The 16,268-nt window shown below is 41.2% G+C and overlaps 1 protein-coding gene across 8 annotated transcripts in view; it reads left to right on the plus strand.

Moving 5' to 3' along the window:
- The window catches only part of FRMPD4 (FERM and PDZ domain containing 4), a 451,884-nt gene that overhangs the window by 330,412 nt on the left and 105,204 nt on the right, over window positions 1–16,268 (plus strand). The gene's annotated exons all lie outside the window — the stretch shown is intronic.

The raw sequence follows: 16,268 nt of genomic DNA on the forward strand, positions 1-16,268 counted from the left end.
ACATAAAAATATTGCATATTTCATTAACATTGTTCTGCCTATTATAATGTTATGTTAATTACATTTGAGTTTCAATCTGCTACTTTAAAAAAATGCATAACATTATAAATGCCCTGTTAAAACCTTCATATGCCTATCTCATCAAAATTAAATGCTTATTTAGAGACCACGTAAAACTCCACTTTATGCCGTTTGCAATGGTGAAAAGAGAAACTGATACAATAAGATATGCTGGAACTATTATGCTCCCCTTAATTCATTTGTACAGTTATTAGAGTTTTGCATAATGGTACATGAATGTAATATAAAATATTCTAAATCATTTTTGTGGTATTTGAAAAATTAGAGGATTAATATGCAGTATTAATGGAAAATATTTAGGCTGAATATCTCAAAATACTCTCTCCTCTATTATCATTCTCTTCTCTTGGCTAAAGATTTATACCACGCTACTCACTGTAGTATTTGAGCACTGTGCGATGAGATTACACATCTGTCATGTGTTGTTTGCTCTCTCACCTAGGGGGAGAAGCATGTGCAGAACAGTGTCTTCTTTTAGTAGGGCTTTAGGAGGGATATTTTGTTTGTTTTTTGCTATGTATTATGTTAGAGAAGATAAGGTCAAAGAAATGCACACAAAAACGGTTTGCACAAATGTACCTGGTATGGTTGGTTTGTTGATCTAAGACCTTTAAGCTAAAGGCAGCACTAATTTAGTTTGCCTGTTCCTATATTTATAAGCTCGGCAGAATTTTTTTTATGTAATATTTTTATATAATTTTGACAGATGTCAATATTTATTTATAAAATTAAATGTTCACTGTGGGGTAAATTATGGAGTGACAATTATTAAATGACAATAGATGTTGAGATTCAAAAAGTGAAAGCTTTGTAAGTGTGAAAACACAAACTGTCAACATCAAATGTCAACATCTGCAAAGTAAATATCCTTAAATCAAACTCTAACTTCTCAAGCAGCATTTTTCTGTAAACTTCGATTATTAAACGTGGAAATATATTTGCATCAGTTTGTGTGTGTACAGTGAAATCTATGTTTATTGACATCTACTGATAAAAGTCTAATCCTTCAATCCTTCCTATCTTTTTATTTTTTCGACAAAGACAAGGTTATACTCTTCCTTATGAAGAGAGAGAATCAGCATTCCAGCATTTAAGCTTCACAAGAGCTTCATTTGAAAACTTATATTTTATTAGTAACTGCTAGGAAAAGATTGCTTATAGAAACAAAGAGAATGAAGTTTGGCAGTCTCAGCAAAAGACAGAAGAATAAAGATTTGCAATAAATTCATATATGTTATGCAATAATACATTAGTTTATCATTGTCAAATTAAGCATTTCCTGACACTTAACTGACCTGATTAAACCCATATGGATATGTTTCATGTTACTTATGGATTATGTAATATATTATAGAACTTTAACATTAGCCCGTATATGATCTCATGAGTCCAATATATAAGCATGTGTCTTTTATGATCTACAAGTTCAAAAAGTTGTTGAGCTCAACGTAGGAATTACTGAGTGACATTCTACAGCTGGTGTTAAGCAGGAAGTCAGAATTAGATGATTAATTGTCCTTTGTGGCTTTAAATATATTAATCACATTGTCATATCAGTTGCATATATCTTTGCTGTATGTGAAACCATGCTTGCTTCACTTCACACTCTCAGCTCTTCCACGGTTCTAGCTAGAAAGGCTCTGTCCTTTAACCTTTTTTTCTTACTATACCTCCTTGTGGTGTGATTTTGTCAGTTCACACAAAATAATCAGGGTTGGTCTGGATGAATATTTGGATGGGAAATCTCTAAGGAGCACCGAGGTTGGTGATTATTCAGTGTGCTTCAGCCTGTGCTGAAGCAGTGGTCTCGCTTGATGTACAGGTGTACTGTGTGGCTGGAGAGGAGGTCCGTTACAACAGATATAAAAGCAAGGCCCTGAATACAGCTGGTTGAAAAATTTCCAATTTCCAGTTTTTCTAATACGAACAGGAGCAAATTTTTCATGTTTCGTGGCTCTAGTTCTGACAACTGCATTGTTGGTGTTTATGTGAGTTCCAGTAGTGTGTCCAGCATTGTACAAAACATAGAAAACACAAGGGGCTTATAACTGAAATTTAGTACAATTCGTATAGTCCATGCCTATACACATACACATATACATTAGATATTAGGTGACCAGACATCCCGTTTTTAAACCCTCCTGCAGCTGTCCCAACTTCTTCTTAAAAACCGGCAAATTGTCCTGTATTCTCTGTCTCCCTCCCCCATCAGTACTGGTGGGTCCTGCTGTTGGCTAGATCCTTGCTTGCCAGCGGCCCGCCCACCAGCAGTGAGTGTGGAGGGTCCAGTGGCTGACTATGGGGGTGGGTGTGCAGGCTAGTGACAGGGCGAAGATGCAGTGTGCAGGACCAGCCGCTCCACTTGCTGGTCTGTCAGTGCAGCCCCTGCTGCATGCTGGCTCTCAGCCAGCAGTGCCCCCCCCCATCCCATTTCCAGCTGGCACTGGCTGCACGCTGTGAGCTGCGGTGGCTGGTGAGTGTGGGCAGGTGCCAGGCAGCAGACAGTTACATGTCACCTCTGCTGCCCACCCAGCAGCCCTTTATGTGCTCCCCCTCTCGCTGTCCTCTCCCTGCTTTGCCCCCCCCAAGCCCTGCTGATCCCCCATATCCCCCATGGCAGGGCACATCCCACTCCCAGCACTGTGCAGAGAACCAGCCCCTGGTCGGAGCCCTCAGCTCACCAACAGCCTGGCCATCAGGCTCCTTCCTTCCCCCACTGCCTCTGGCTGGCCCAGCACCCCTGGAAAGCCCAAGACCCTCTGGCCTGGGGCGCTGGCCAGGAGGAGCCAAGCCCTGCATGTGCCAAAGCCTTGCACAGCGCTGGGACGGGGATGCCTCTCCGCCCCTCAGCTAAGCTCTGGAGTGGTGGTGGTGGGGGGGAGTGATTTCCAGTCTATTCCTGCCATGAATCTGCAGGCTCCATAGCAGTTCCCGGGACTTAACAACCCTCTTCAAACCTCCCCATCCGCCCTGGGTCCTGCCCCCAGGGAGCGCGGGGCTGCTCCGTCCCCTAGGCACCCTCCCCTGCTGAGTCACCTCTCTGTTGGGGTTCGCTGAAGCCCCTGCAGTCAGATTCCCTGGGCCCTGGTGCACAATGCATCCTTAGGGCTTAACCCCTTCCTGCCTGCGCTGTAGCCAGAGGCAGCTGGCTTATGTTGATAGCCAGCAGCAGCCTGGAGGTGTTAGCTACCTTTCACCACTGCATGGGCAGGAAGGAACAAGCTGCTTCCAGCCACACTGGGGGAGGGGTGGGGAGGGGAAAGAGAGAAACTCTGCAAAGACATGGGCCAGGTCATCCCTTCCCTCCCGCACAGTGCCAAAAGGCTGCTGCTGGCCACATTCTGGTGTGAAACCTGGCAGAAATCTGTGGGGTGGGGGGAGGAATGTGACCCTGCGGGCCCTTGCCCACACATGTTGCCTTGGGAAGACGCACCACCAGGTACCAGGAGAGGCGGGTCTGTCCCAGGGGCCCAGCCAGGCATGGAGGGCGGAGAGCTCTGGGCAAGGAGGGTTGGGTTGGTCAGTTACCCTTCCCCCCCGTGTGAGAGAGGTGTATGGAAGTGTGTGTGTGGGGGAAATAGGGGTGTCTGTGTCACCCCTCCCCATGTGGGCCTTAAAGCCTTAAAGATAAAAAGGTAAATAAAGAATCCAACTGTGCAGTATTTCTTTTTAACAGGGGCTCAGTCAATTTGATGTTAATTTGAATGTTTGTACTGCATCATTCTGATTGATGTCTTTTCAACTCGCTTGAATATGAGTAATTTTAGCAGGTGTCCTGTATTCAGCATAGGAAAATATGGTCACCCTAATTAGACATATGTAGCACATTGATGATGCATATGTGGAACATTAGAAATCCATGCTGTTAGTGGATTTTTTCTATTAAATGTATATTGAATACTTGGTTCTGGTTGAAAGGCTTTGTGAGATAAGTGAGTTTTAAGGAGAGGTTTGAAAAAGGAGTTGGAGGTTTACTGTCCAAGAATGGGAAGGAATAAGTTTGAGGAATAAAAGGTGGCATGGAAGAAAGTCTGTAGATAGGAATGGAAGGAAGTGACAAGAGGGGTCACTGACATGGGTGGCTTGAGAAACCCTGTATACAGTGAGATGGGACGTGAGACATAATGAGAACAGATGCGAGCATGGAAAGAGTTTGGGCAAATCAGGAAGATGAGGGCTTCAGTCTGATGTAGTTAATCACAGAATACGTCATATGAAGAGAACCATCCCTGATTTATGGTGGACTAAAGCCTGAAGACTAGCTCTCTACTCTGAGGTCGATGCACTTAGGATGAAGTTCATCCCGGTGTAGAAGGCCTGCATCAGGCCCTATATGCCACTTAAGCCCTCCACATGAGTCTGACGTGGGGCAGGAGTGATGCTTAGGTCTCAAAATAGAAATAATCTCACCAATACAGAGGCGATTTGACTGTGGTGGGACAGTGTTTGAATGAATGCTAGCCCTATTTGTGTTATGTTTGTTTTTATGGTCAAAGTATAAGAAGAAGATCCAAACTGTGACGTGACAAATCATATACTGGCAATGAAGTCAGAGGGGCAAAGTTACTATTTGTGTTAACTCCAATGTGGTTACTTGCGCTAAATAATGCGAAGGGAAATAGATTCGAGGAGCTGGTGATATCAATTAGATAACTAACAGTTTTGCTACTCCAGTCTTAAAGTGGTAATATTTTGGTCCATGTCTAATGTCTTTGGTCTATACTGTAGTTTAAAGTGATCATGATAATTCAAGTGCCTGTACTAACAATTTTTTCTACACTTTAAATCTTAGTTCCCTTGGAAATTGAGAAATTCATGTTCTATCTGTCCCGTTCTGAATGAATAATTTGCTAGGAATTCTCACTTTCCTATCAAGGCATAAGAAATGAAGGAAAAAATCGTTTACGAGAAAAGTCTGAAATTTAGCTAGTCTTTGTGATAGTTTTCATTACTAATGCATGTTATTAATACATGGTCTTAATAAAGATACTGGATTTATGGCATATTACAACAATCTGTAAGCCACTAACTCCGCTTTTTGTCCTATGACTACAGGGGTGTTAACAGGCCAATTTATCCAGAATGGTAAGAATATGTGCTAACTACTTATGCTAAACTATCTGATCAATCTTGTATTTAGCTGTGACACTCTTAGAGCTTTTCTTCAGGCTGGGAAAGATACTGAGTGGCTTTAAAGCTTCTCTCTCTCACCAATAGAAGTTGGTCCAATAAAAGATATTACCTCACTCACTTTGTCTCTGAAATGCATGTTAGTCACAGATTTAGAAAGAGGAAAATACAGCTACATTCTCTGTCCTAGAAGAAGCGTCATAATTTTTTTTACATTTTTAATGTTGCCCCCAAAGGCATTTTTTCTTCCAAACCCATTTGAGTAAGTATGGAAAATATGTATTCTACTTGTCCTTTATTATTTGTTTTTATTTTTTAAATTGCTAAAACATTATTTTTGTATTTGAATATAAAATAAAATAATTACTACATATCTCTTAACACTCACTGCCACTCACACTGTTGCTTTCACTACCACTTTAATAAAGGTATAGGTATATATTGGCAGAAAGATATTTAAAGGGACACTGGAAACTTAAAAATAACACTTCTACCTAAGTATTGTACCTACTGTTATAATTAAAACCTAAGATTACTGTAACTGAACGAGATAGATTAGAGGAGAAAAAGTCATTTATTTTCACTCTTTATTTACTTTGTGCATTTGACAGCCTTTTGTTTATACTGGTAGTCAGTTTCAGATTGTTATATAGGTAGTTTCTCTATTACTTCTCTAGATAATTCCCAGACTATAAAGGAGAGAAAATATTTTTGAATAGAATAGGAAATGTGATTTCATGCCCAACAAATTGGCAAGATGAGGTTACGTGCAGTATTTGAACCTACTGGTAATTTTTTTTTCAGTTCACTAGATTTCAAGTTTCTCTTTGTCCCTTTAAAGAGAGTTCAGAATATGATACAAATCTACAACAAACTAGTCAAAACCTTAAATTTACAACTGTATAGTTGGTTCTTGTCATGTTCTTTACATTACCTAAATTTTGAGGATGAAATTCTGACCTCATTGAAGTTGATTGTTTTTCCATTGATTTCACTGGGGTCAGGTTTTCACGCAGGGTTTTTATAATTTCCCAGCTTTGGTTCTTTGAAAAGAAAAATAAATTATGGACAGTGCTAAAAGGTTATGTTATTAAACTGACAGAGTGTGACTGTTCAGTGTAAATAAATAATGAGGTAGCACATGTGTTATTTTTGACAGATCAGCATATAGCCCTCTCAGCTCTATGTAATAAATGGTAGAAAAGAGGGTAAATCGAGAAAAATACACAACACAATGTATTGACATACCAAATTTTACGCCACAGGAATCTTTCTACAAGGGACTTACGCAACATGAAAACAGGAGTTTATAGTGGAAAGACTAATACATGCTTAACTATAGCTCATTTACATATCCAGATCATAAAATTATTATTTGTGGATGCTCATATTCATAGACCAACCGTGCTAAAGGAACTCATTTAGAAATCCTCTTGCTAGCCTGCTATTAACTCTTTAGACAATGTTTTACAGTCAGTCTAGGCAAAATGCGCCTGTTCTACAAAAAGGCCATGAGAACATTTAAACCCCACTCAAACCCTGGGTCTTTAAGTGTTGCACAGAACCTTCCATAAAATGATGTGTACCTACAGTGTCTTCAGGATGCGGATGATACCCAGTTTCATATCTCCTCCATTTTCTCTGACCGGGCTGAGGCAGTGGAGTGAATGGCCCAACGTCTGCTGTAAATCAGGGCTTTGATGAGGGCTGTTGGTTTCTGAGTGAAGTTCACATAAGAACATAAGAAAGGCCATACCGGGTCAGACCAAAGGTCCATCTAGCCCAGTATCTGTCTACCGACAGTGGCCAATGCCAGGTGCCCCTGAGGGAGTGAACCTAACAGGCAATGATCAAGTGATCTCTCTCCTGCCATCCATCTCCATCCTCTGACGAACAGAGGCTAGGGACACCATTCTTATCCATCCTGGCTAATAGCCATTTATGGACTTAGCCACCATGAATTTATCCAGTCCCCTTTTAAACATTGTTATAGTCCTAGCCTTCACAACCTCCTCAGGTAAGGAGTTCCACAAGTTGACTGTGCGCTGCGTGAAGAAGAACTTCCTTTTATTTGTTTTAAACCTGCTGCCTATTAATTTCATTTGGTGACCCCTAGTTCTTGTATTATGGGAATAAGTAAATAACTTTTCCTTATCCACTTTCTCAACATCACTCATGATTTTATATACCTCTATCATGTCCCCCCTTAGTCCTCTCTTTTCCAAACTGAAGAGTCCTAGCCTCTTTAATCTTTCCTCGTATGGGACCCTCTCTAAACCCCTAATCATTTTAGTTGCTCTTTTCTGAACCTTTTCTAGTACTAGAATATCTTTTTTGAGGTGAGGAGACCACATCTGTACACAGTATTCGAGATGTGGGCGTACCATGGATTTATAGAAGGGCAATAATATATTCTCAGTCTTATTCTCTATCCCTTTTTTAATGATTCCTAACATCCTGTTTGCTTTTTTGACCGCCTCTGCACACTGCGTGGACATCTTCAGAGAACTATCCACGATAACGCCAAGATCTTTTTCCTGACTCGTTGTAGCTAAATTAGCCCCCATCATGTTGTATGTATAGTTGGAGTTATTTTTTCCAATGTGCATTACTTTACATTTATCCACATTAAATTTCATTTGCCATTTTGTTGCCCAATCACTTAGTTTTGTGAGATCTTTTTGAAGTTCTTCACAATCTGCTTTGGTCTTAACTATCTTGAGTAGTTTAGTATCATCTGCAAACTTTGCCACCTCACTGTTTACCCCTTTCTCCAGATCACTTATGAATAAATTGAATAGGATTGGTCCTAGGACTGACCCTTGGGGAACACCACTAGTTACCCCTCTCCATTCTGAGAATTTACCATTAATTCCTACCCTTTGTTCCCTGTCCTTTAACCAGTTCTCAATCCATGAAAGGACCTTTCCTTTTATCCCATGACAGCTTAATTTACGTAAGAGCCTTTGGTGAGGGACCTTGTCAAAGGCTTTCTGGAAATCTAAGTACACTATGTCCACCGGATCCCCCTTGTCCACATGTTTGTTGACCCCTTCAAAGAACTCTAATAGATTAGTAAGACACGATTTCCCTTTACAGAAACCATGTTGACTATTGCTCAAGAGTTTATGTTTTTCTATGTGTCTGACAATTTTATTCTTTACTATTGTTTCAACTAATTTGCCCGGTACCGACGTTAGACTTACCGGTCTGTAATTGCCAGGATCACCCCTAGAGCCCTTTTTAAATATTGGCGTTACATTAGCTAACTTCCAGTCATTGGGTACCGAAGCCGATTTAAAGGACAGGTTACAAACCTTGGTTAATAGTTCCGCAACTTCACATTTGAGTTCTTTCAGAACTCTTGGGTGAATGCCATCTGGTCCCGGTGACTTGTTAATGTTGAGTTTATCAATTAATTCCAAAACCTCCTCTAGTGACACTTCAATCTGTGACAGTGTTGGTTTTAACCTGTAATGCCCTAACTGGTTCAGGATCTGGTTATCAGCGAGCTTGCCTATTTTCTTACATTATCTTTCCAGAATTGAGAACAGCAGAGATACTCAAGCTGGGGTTAAAGGAAAAGGGCTGCTGGTGTGGCATTTTGGTGGGTTCTGTGAGAGTCCCCAAATCTCGAGTTTGTTTCCCAGCTTGATTGCTATAGGCAAGACAGATTATCCTACTGGACTTAAAAGCCCACCCTCTTCTTCTGGGCATTTGAGTACAAGGTAGATGGAGGGATGTGGAATTGGGTGAGAGGGCTTTTGAGTAGACTGTAAACTCTTTGGGGCCAGGGACTCTCTCTTTCTTCTTTGTGCAGTAGCTAACACAGTGGGGACCTGATCCCTGGCTGGGCACTACTGAAATACACATTTTAAAAAACGTTGATGATTTTATACTTGCATATTGTGAAATGTAATGTGTTGTAAATGTTCCCAGTTTAGTGGATAGGTGTTTGTTATAAAGATGAGTAAATAAAACTCTTCACTGGCCCAATATGATCCTTATCTCCCCCCCCCCCCTCGCCACCACCAGGCCTAATTTCAGTGTATGTACAATATCTTGAGGGGAACGACAGTTACTTCCTTTTCAAAGAAAGTTGCTAACCGCTTTATGGAGGAAGTTGACACAGAAAATCATTTAGTTGCATCGTGTTAAAGGACAGACAAAAATCTATCAGGAAAATTTAATTAACAAACACATTTCACCCTATATCCCAAGTTTAATTTTCATATGACAGCTCTATTGGACAAACTTACCTCCTTACAGTACAATATGACATTCCAGGTTATTTAAATTTTGTTCTCTGTGATCGTTTGCCAGGGAGAAGTTGAGGCAGGTTAGTAGTCAGGAACAGTAACCCTGCCTATTTGTACCCTTTGAATGAGCAAGGGGGGGAGGGGAGTTTCCCTTCATCTTTCCTTCCCACCCTTTCCAAAATAGGAAGTACAAAAAGAAGAAGAATGCTGAGACTCTCAGCTCTGCATTTTAGGGATTACTACAAAATCTCAGTAACTTCTGTAGCAGGTAAACATATTCCATGCACATTTTGTTGCCTCTAGATCCCTTTTATTTAATGTTAAACAGCTACTATAAAGTGGCCAAACTATAAAGAGCTCTTTCTCCCACTTGCTTTTCTTCACTGCATTAACAGAACTTCCTTGTGAAAGCATTGTATCTTCATAAGCTTCTCTGCCCATGAGTCTCCAGAGAGAAGAATGCATACAGTGTCTGTGGAATGAGAGACAGCTCACTGCACTGAACTAGATTCTTTCCCTATATGTGTGAGAGTGATACGCGTAACTGAATGCTTTCTTACAGGTCCGTTTTGCTCTGATGCCTGTGCGACGTCAAAGCTGCAATAAAGAGGCTGAGTCCAGTGAGCCGCATTCAACAAAACTATACAGCAGTTTATGCCACATAATATCTAAACCTTTAAAACCCATGAGTTATGGATAGATTGTAGCAGTTCTAATATTAGGCTGCTTCTTCTCAACACACGGTGAGAGTAAATATAAACATTTATGTTGCTACTCACACATCACTTAAGCAGAGAAATAGAGTGGCCTTGCAAGAAAGTGGTGGATGAAATGATCAGTCTTTTCCTTGTTACTAATCTCTATCAGCATAGTGCCTAGGAGCCCAAGTCATGGACCTGACCCCAGTATGATAGGCTCTCTACAAACAGAGAGCAAAAAGATGACCCCTGCCCCCCAAAGTATTTCTCTCTATATATATATATATATTCCCCCCCTCTCCTCCCCAACAAAAAAAAGAGAAAAAAACCACCTAGCTTTGACTCAAGGTTTCTAGTCTGCATGTCCCACTGACAAACTATAAAAAGATGAAAAGGATGGAAATAAGAAGTTTAGTCATTCAATAGCCCACCTCTGTACCTGCTCATCCATTCCCTTTCTCAACGAGGAGACTAAATTTAATTATTAAAGTGTGAAACAAAGGGAATTTCTTTAAGTACCAGCTAATAATGTCTCTACTACACACACCTGAGGCCTGGTCTACGCTACCGGGGGGGGGGAGGGGTCGAACTAAGGTACGCAAGTTCAGCTACGCGAATAGCGTAGCTGAACTCGAACTACCTTAGTTTGAACTACTTACCCGTCCTGACGGCGCGGAATCGAAGTCCGCGGCTCCCCCGTCGACTCCGCCACCGCCGTTCGCGGTGGTGGAGTTCTGGAGTCGACGGGAGCGCGTTCGGAGTTCGATATATTGTGTCTAGATGAGACGCGATATATCGAACTCCGAGAAGTCGATCGCTACCCGCCGACCCGGGGGGTAGTATGGACGTACCCTGAGAGACCACCCGGTGTGATTCTGCCACAGTTTCAGTTAGTTGAGATACAAGAAAGAGGGGGTTACCGGGGGCATTTTTTATGAGTGCTCTTAGCTCTGGAGCTTGCTCTTCACTGAGATCTGAAATAGACTAGAATTGTTGATATTTAGGGCACACTGCAAACCCCATCTATTTGCTAAGTCTTTGGCAGACAGCTGGGGCTGTGGGCGGAATGGGATTAGAATAGAGAAGTGTACCTTTTTTGCTTACTTAAGTTATTAGCTGGAAAATTAATATGCATTCTGTTGTGTGCTTGCTGGGTATTACTTTGTGGATTGTCATTTTAAATAATTATTAGGGAGCCTGTCTTTTCTGCTTAAAACAAAAGAAAAATATGAATGTACAATTAGTAGGGCTGTTGAGCAATTAAAAATTTATTGCAATTAATCGCATGATTAAAAAAATTAATCATGATTCATCACACTGAATACCATTTATTGAAACATTTTTGGATGTTTTCCACATTTTCAAATATATTGATTTCAATTACAACACAGAATACAAAGTGTACCATGCTTACTTTATATTTATTTTGATTACAAATATTTACACTGTAAAAACAAAACAAAAGAAATAGTATATTTCAATTTACCTAATGCAAGTACTGTAGTGCAATCTCCTTATCGTGAAAGTTGAATTTACAAATGTAGAATTATGTACAAAAAATAACTGCATTCAAAAATAAAACAATGTAAAACTTTAGAACCTACAAGTCCACTCAGTCCTACTTCTTGTTCAGTCAATTGCTCAAACAAGTTTGTTTACATTTGTAGGCGATAATGCTGCCCACTTCTTGTTTACAATGTCATCAGAAAGTGAGAACAGGTGTTTGCATAACATTGTTGTAACCAGTTTTGCAAGATATTTACGCGCCAGATATGCTGAACATTTGTATTCCCCTTTCATACTTCAGCCACCATTCCAGAGGACAGGAGTCCATGCTGCTGGCAGGTTGTCAAGGCTGATTCTTCACTCTGGCACTTCGAGTGCTGAAGGTGGGGGCCTGCAAGGATTCTAAAAATTAATACTGGCCACTCCAGGCTTGTGTTAAACTCACAAGATTACAGCTTCTCTCTGACCTGGAAGGGGTAGATGCTGCCACCACCCAAGTGCAGAAGCCCTTTGAGAGCCCAGGAAGGCGCACTTGGGAATTCCTTCCTGTGGGGTACCCTCAAGCCCTTTCACCCCACTCCGGGGAAGAGCTGAGAAAGGAAAAAAAAATAAGGAAATCAGCTGTTGCCACCAGCTAATTAAACAAAATGTGCACAAACCTCTTAAGAAACAGAAGGTTGATTTTCTTTTTTGGTGGTTTGGGTTCTGTAGTTTCCGCATCGGAGTGTTGCTCTTTTAAGACTCCTAAAAGTATGCGCCACACCTCTTCCCTCTCAGATTTTGGAGGGCACTTCAGATTCTTAAACCTTGGGTCGAGTGCTGTGCTATATTTAGAAATCTCACATTAGTACCTTTGCGTTTTGTCAGATCTTCAGTGAAAATGTTTTTAAAATGAACAACATGTGCTGGGTCATCATCTGAGATGGCTATTCCATGAAATATATGGCAGAATGTGGGTAAAACACAGAGCAGGAGACATACAATTGTTCTCCAAGGAGTTCAGTCACAAATTTAATTAATGCTTTTTTTTTTTTTTTAAACAAACGACATCAGCATGGAAGCATGTCCTCTGGAGTGGTGACTGAAGCATGAAGGGGCATATAAATATTTAGTATATCTGCCATATAAATACCTTACAAAAGTGCCATGTGTACGCCTGTTCTCACTTTCAAGTGACATTGTAAATAAGAAGCGGGCAGCATTATCTCCCATAAATGTAAACAGACTCGTTTCTCTTAGGTCTGGTCTACACTGGTGGGGGGGGGTCGAACTAAGGTACGCAAGTTCAGCTGAACTCGAAGTACCTTAGTTCGAAGTACTTACCCGTCCAGACGCCGCGGGATCGAAGTCCGCGGCTCCCCCGTCGACTCCGCCACCGCCGTTCGCGGTGGTGGAGTTCCGGAGTTGACGGGAGCGTATTCGGAGTTCGATATATCGCGTCTAGATGAGACGCGATATATCGAACTCCGAGAAGTCGATCGCTACCCGCCGACCCGGGCGGGTAGTATGGACGTACCCTTAGTAATTGGCTGAACAAGAAGTAGAACTGAGTGGACTTGTATGCTCTAAAGTTTTACACTGTTTTGTTTTTTAGTGTAATTACATAACAAATCTACATTTTGTACTTTCGCGATAAATAAGTTGAACTACAGTACTTGTATGAGGTGAATTGAAAAATATTTCTTTTGTTTATTATTTTTACAGTGCAAATATTTGTAACCAGAAATACTATAAGGTGAGCAGGGTATGCTTTTTATTCTCTGTTGTAACTGAAATTAATATATTTGAGAATATAGAAAGATATCCAAAAATACTTAATAAATTTCAATTGGTATTCTGTTTAGCAGTCCGATGACGGCGATTAATTGTGATTAATTTTTTAATCACAATTAATCTTTTGAGTTAATCATATGAGTTAACTGCAATTAATTGACAGCCCTAATTATTAGTAATATTGTTAATTTTCCACATTCTACTTTCATTGTGGGTGTTTTTTCCTCTCCAAATCCTATTTACAGTAATAGAAGCTACATAGATAAGTCTCTCACATACATGATAACAGACAGTATTTCAGTCATGTGCTTAGGCTATACCAGATGTGGCAATGTGGTCTGATTGGGTATTCTCTAATGTGGTGTGCTCCACATTCTCTTATTGCAACAGGCACATTCACCATGCTGTTAGGGCACCCTCATTCCGTATTTACAGAGATAGCAACTTGCCTCTAAAAGCAAATTTGATCTCACCTGAACAGTCTGTAGTGAGGAGCTTGCATATTCTAATCAGCACATCAGAAGCCAGGACCTCATTTGAGGTTTTTCTCTTCTTGTCTTGCTCTGCTGGTTAAGTGAATTCTTCACCATGGATTGGACATATCAATTCCTTATTCTTGCTGAGAGAGAAATGCTCAGGGGCTTCATTGAAGGCCCATTTCTGCTTGATATGCAGAGCTTGGGTAAGCACAAGTAGATGGATTACTGTCTTTCCACTTAGAATGAAACCTGTCAGAAGCAGGACAAATACAAATCGCTCATTCCATTTTGGTGTGGACTCTTTCAACCCCAATTAATTTACTGTATATTTTCAGTTCAGAAATCATCTAGTCTTTTTCTCCCCTTCGTCTTAGGAGTTGCATTCCACTAGGCTCAGCAACAGGATTCACTGATGCATGTAAAGAAGGTGGCAAAAAACTAAGTTTCAGCTCATTTTTAAAAGGGCCTCAATTAGTTTTTTAATCAAAAGGTAAACAAACACCTTTCATGGAAAAGCTCCAGTGTCGTTTAAATCATAATCCAGTAAGTGCCAACAGCTCCTATTTTTAGAACCTGTCATAATTCTGCTTCTAAACAGAAACTACTTTACAAGCCTTCATTAAATTGTTATTCTGTGGGCCTATCTAGACCAGGAGAATGATTTGTCAGCTCTCTCTATCCATAAGACTAATTGTCAAGGCCACATAGAAAGCCTCGGATTCTTCTCTCACTTACAGAATGTCAAATGAAGAGTAACTCCTGATGTCAGTGAAGTTAGTCTGATGTATGTGAGAGGAGAAACAAGCCAAGAAACAATATGCAGCAGCCCAACACCTGGGCAGGAGGGACTACCAAGAACATACTACTGTTAGAGGTTGAGTTAAAACCTCGTTCAAACTGCTGTGTGAATGTGCCCTTCATTTCAGATAATTGTTAAGGGGCCAGGTCTACTCTTAAAATGCTGCACCAATGCAGCTGTGCCACTGTAACACTTTAATGAAGAGGCTCTAAGCCGATGGGACAAAAATCTCTTGTTGGCATAGTTAATCCGCCTTGCGGTATCAAGGTCAGTGGGAGAAGCCTTCTTACCAACATAGCGCTGTCTACACCAACACTTAGTTCAGTATAGCTGCGTTGCGCAGGGGTGTGGATTTTTCCATATGTAGCTTTGACATAGTTATACCGAAGTAATTCTGTAGGGTAGACCTGCCCTTAGAGTCTGTCCAGAAATGAGCACCATGTGGTAGGGGCGGTATTGTGACCAGGTGTGCTGGGGTGGGCTGTATGTGTGAGAGAACATACACAAACTGAGAATAGACCCAGCAGAAGCAAAAAGCAAGAAAGCCAAGCCAGTGCCCAGTGAGCATAGTGTGACCCTGAGAAAAGCTAGAGAGAGAGCATTTCCAAGTCTCTCTTGGCTAAAGAGGCTTGGGACTGTACACTAAGGCCTGGTCTACACTAGGGTGGGGGGTCGAACTAAGGTACACGACTTCAGCTACGCGAATAGCGTAGCTGAAGTCGAACTACCTTAGTTCGAACTTCTTACCTGTCCAGACGCCGCGGGATCGAAGTCCGCGGCTCCCCCATCGACTCCGCCACCGCCGTTCGCGGTGGTGGAGTTCCGGAGTCGACGGGAGCGCATTCGGGGTTCGAACTAGACGCGATAGTTCGAACTCCAAGAAGTCGAACGCTACGCGTTGACCCGGCAGGTAAGTATAGACCTACCCTAAGAAACTGCCTCTTTTGTTCTTGGTTCCTCCTGCATTTGGAGAAGGAGGACTTTTTGTACGTTCTTTGTAAATAAACAAGATTGAATCAAAGAAAATACCAGACTCCATCCGTCTCTATTTCCAACTGGAACATCCCTAGGGCTCTGAATTTTGGATATCTGCTTGGGTCAAAAAGGGGCAACGCTAGACTCCATTTGCCTCCAGGTCCAATTAGAGCCTTCAATGGACAAAACTGCTCGGATGTGTCAGAGAAGGTGTGATACCAATACAGTGGTCACTATGAAAATCAGCATTGCCAACTGTTTACTACACCATGCTTGGCTCTCCATTCTGGCTATATATGTCAAGAGGTGAACGCTGTTACTAAAGGAGAGATGTGTGGATTGGTGTTTTGCAGCAATCCCATGTAGCTGGCAGAATCAAGGGTGCAAGTGAACAGCATTTTTCTGATACTAATATTTTAGATATTGAAAAATTATACGTTTTGTTTTCATCCCTTGTGGAAAAGTCAATTTAATTGAGGTGGTTCTCTATGAAATTCAAAGGGATGGTTCAAAAATGCCATAGCATTTCCTCCTCTAAGCTAGTTGAGGCAGCATGACTTCCTATTCT

The sequence above is a fragment of the Mauremys reevesii genome, linkage group 1, assembly GCF_016161935.1.
Source record: "Mauremys reevesii isolate NIE-2019 linkage group 1, ASM1616193v1, whole genome shotgun sequence".
NCBI lineage: Eukaryota > Metazoa > Chordata > Testudines > Geoemydidae > Mauremys > Mauremys reevesii.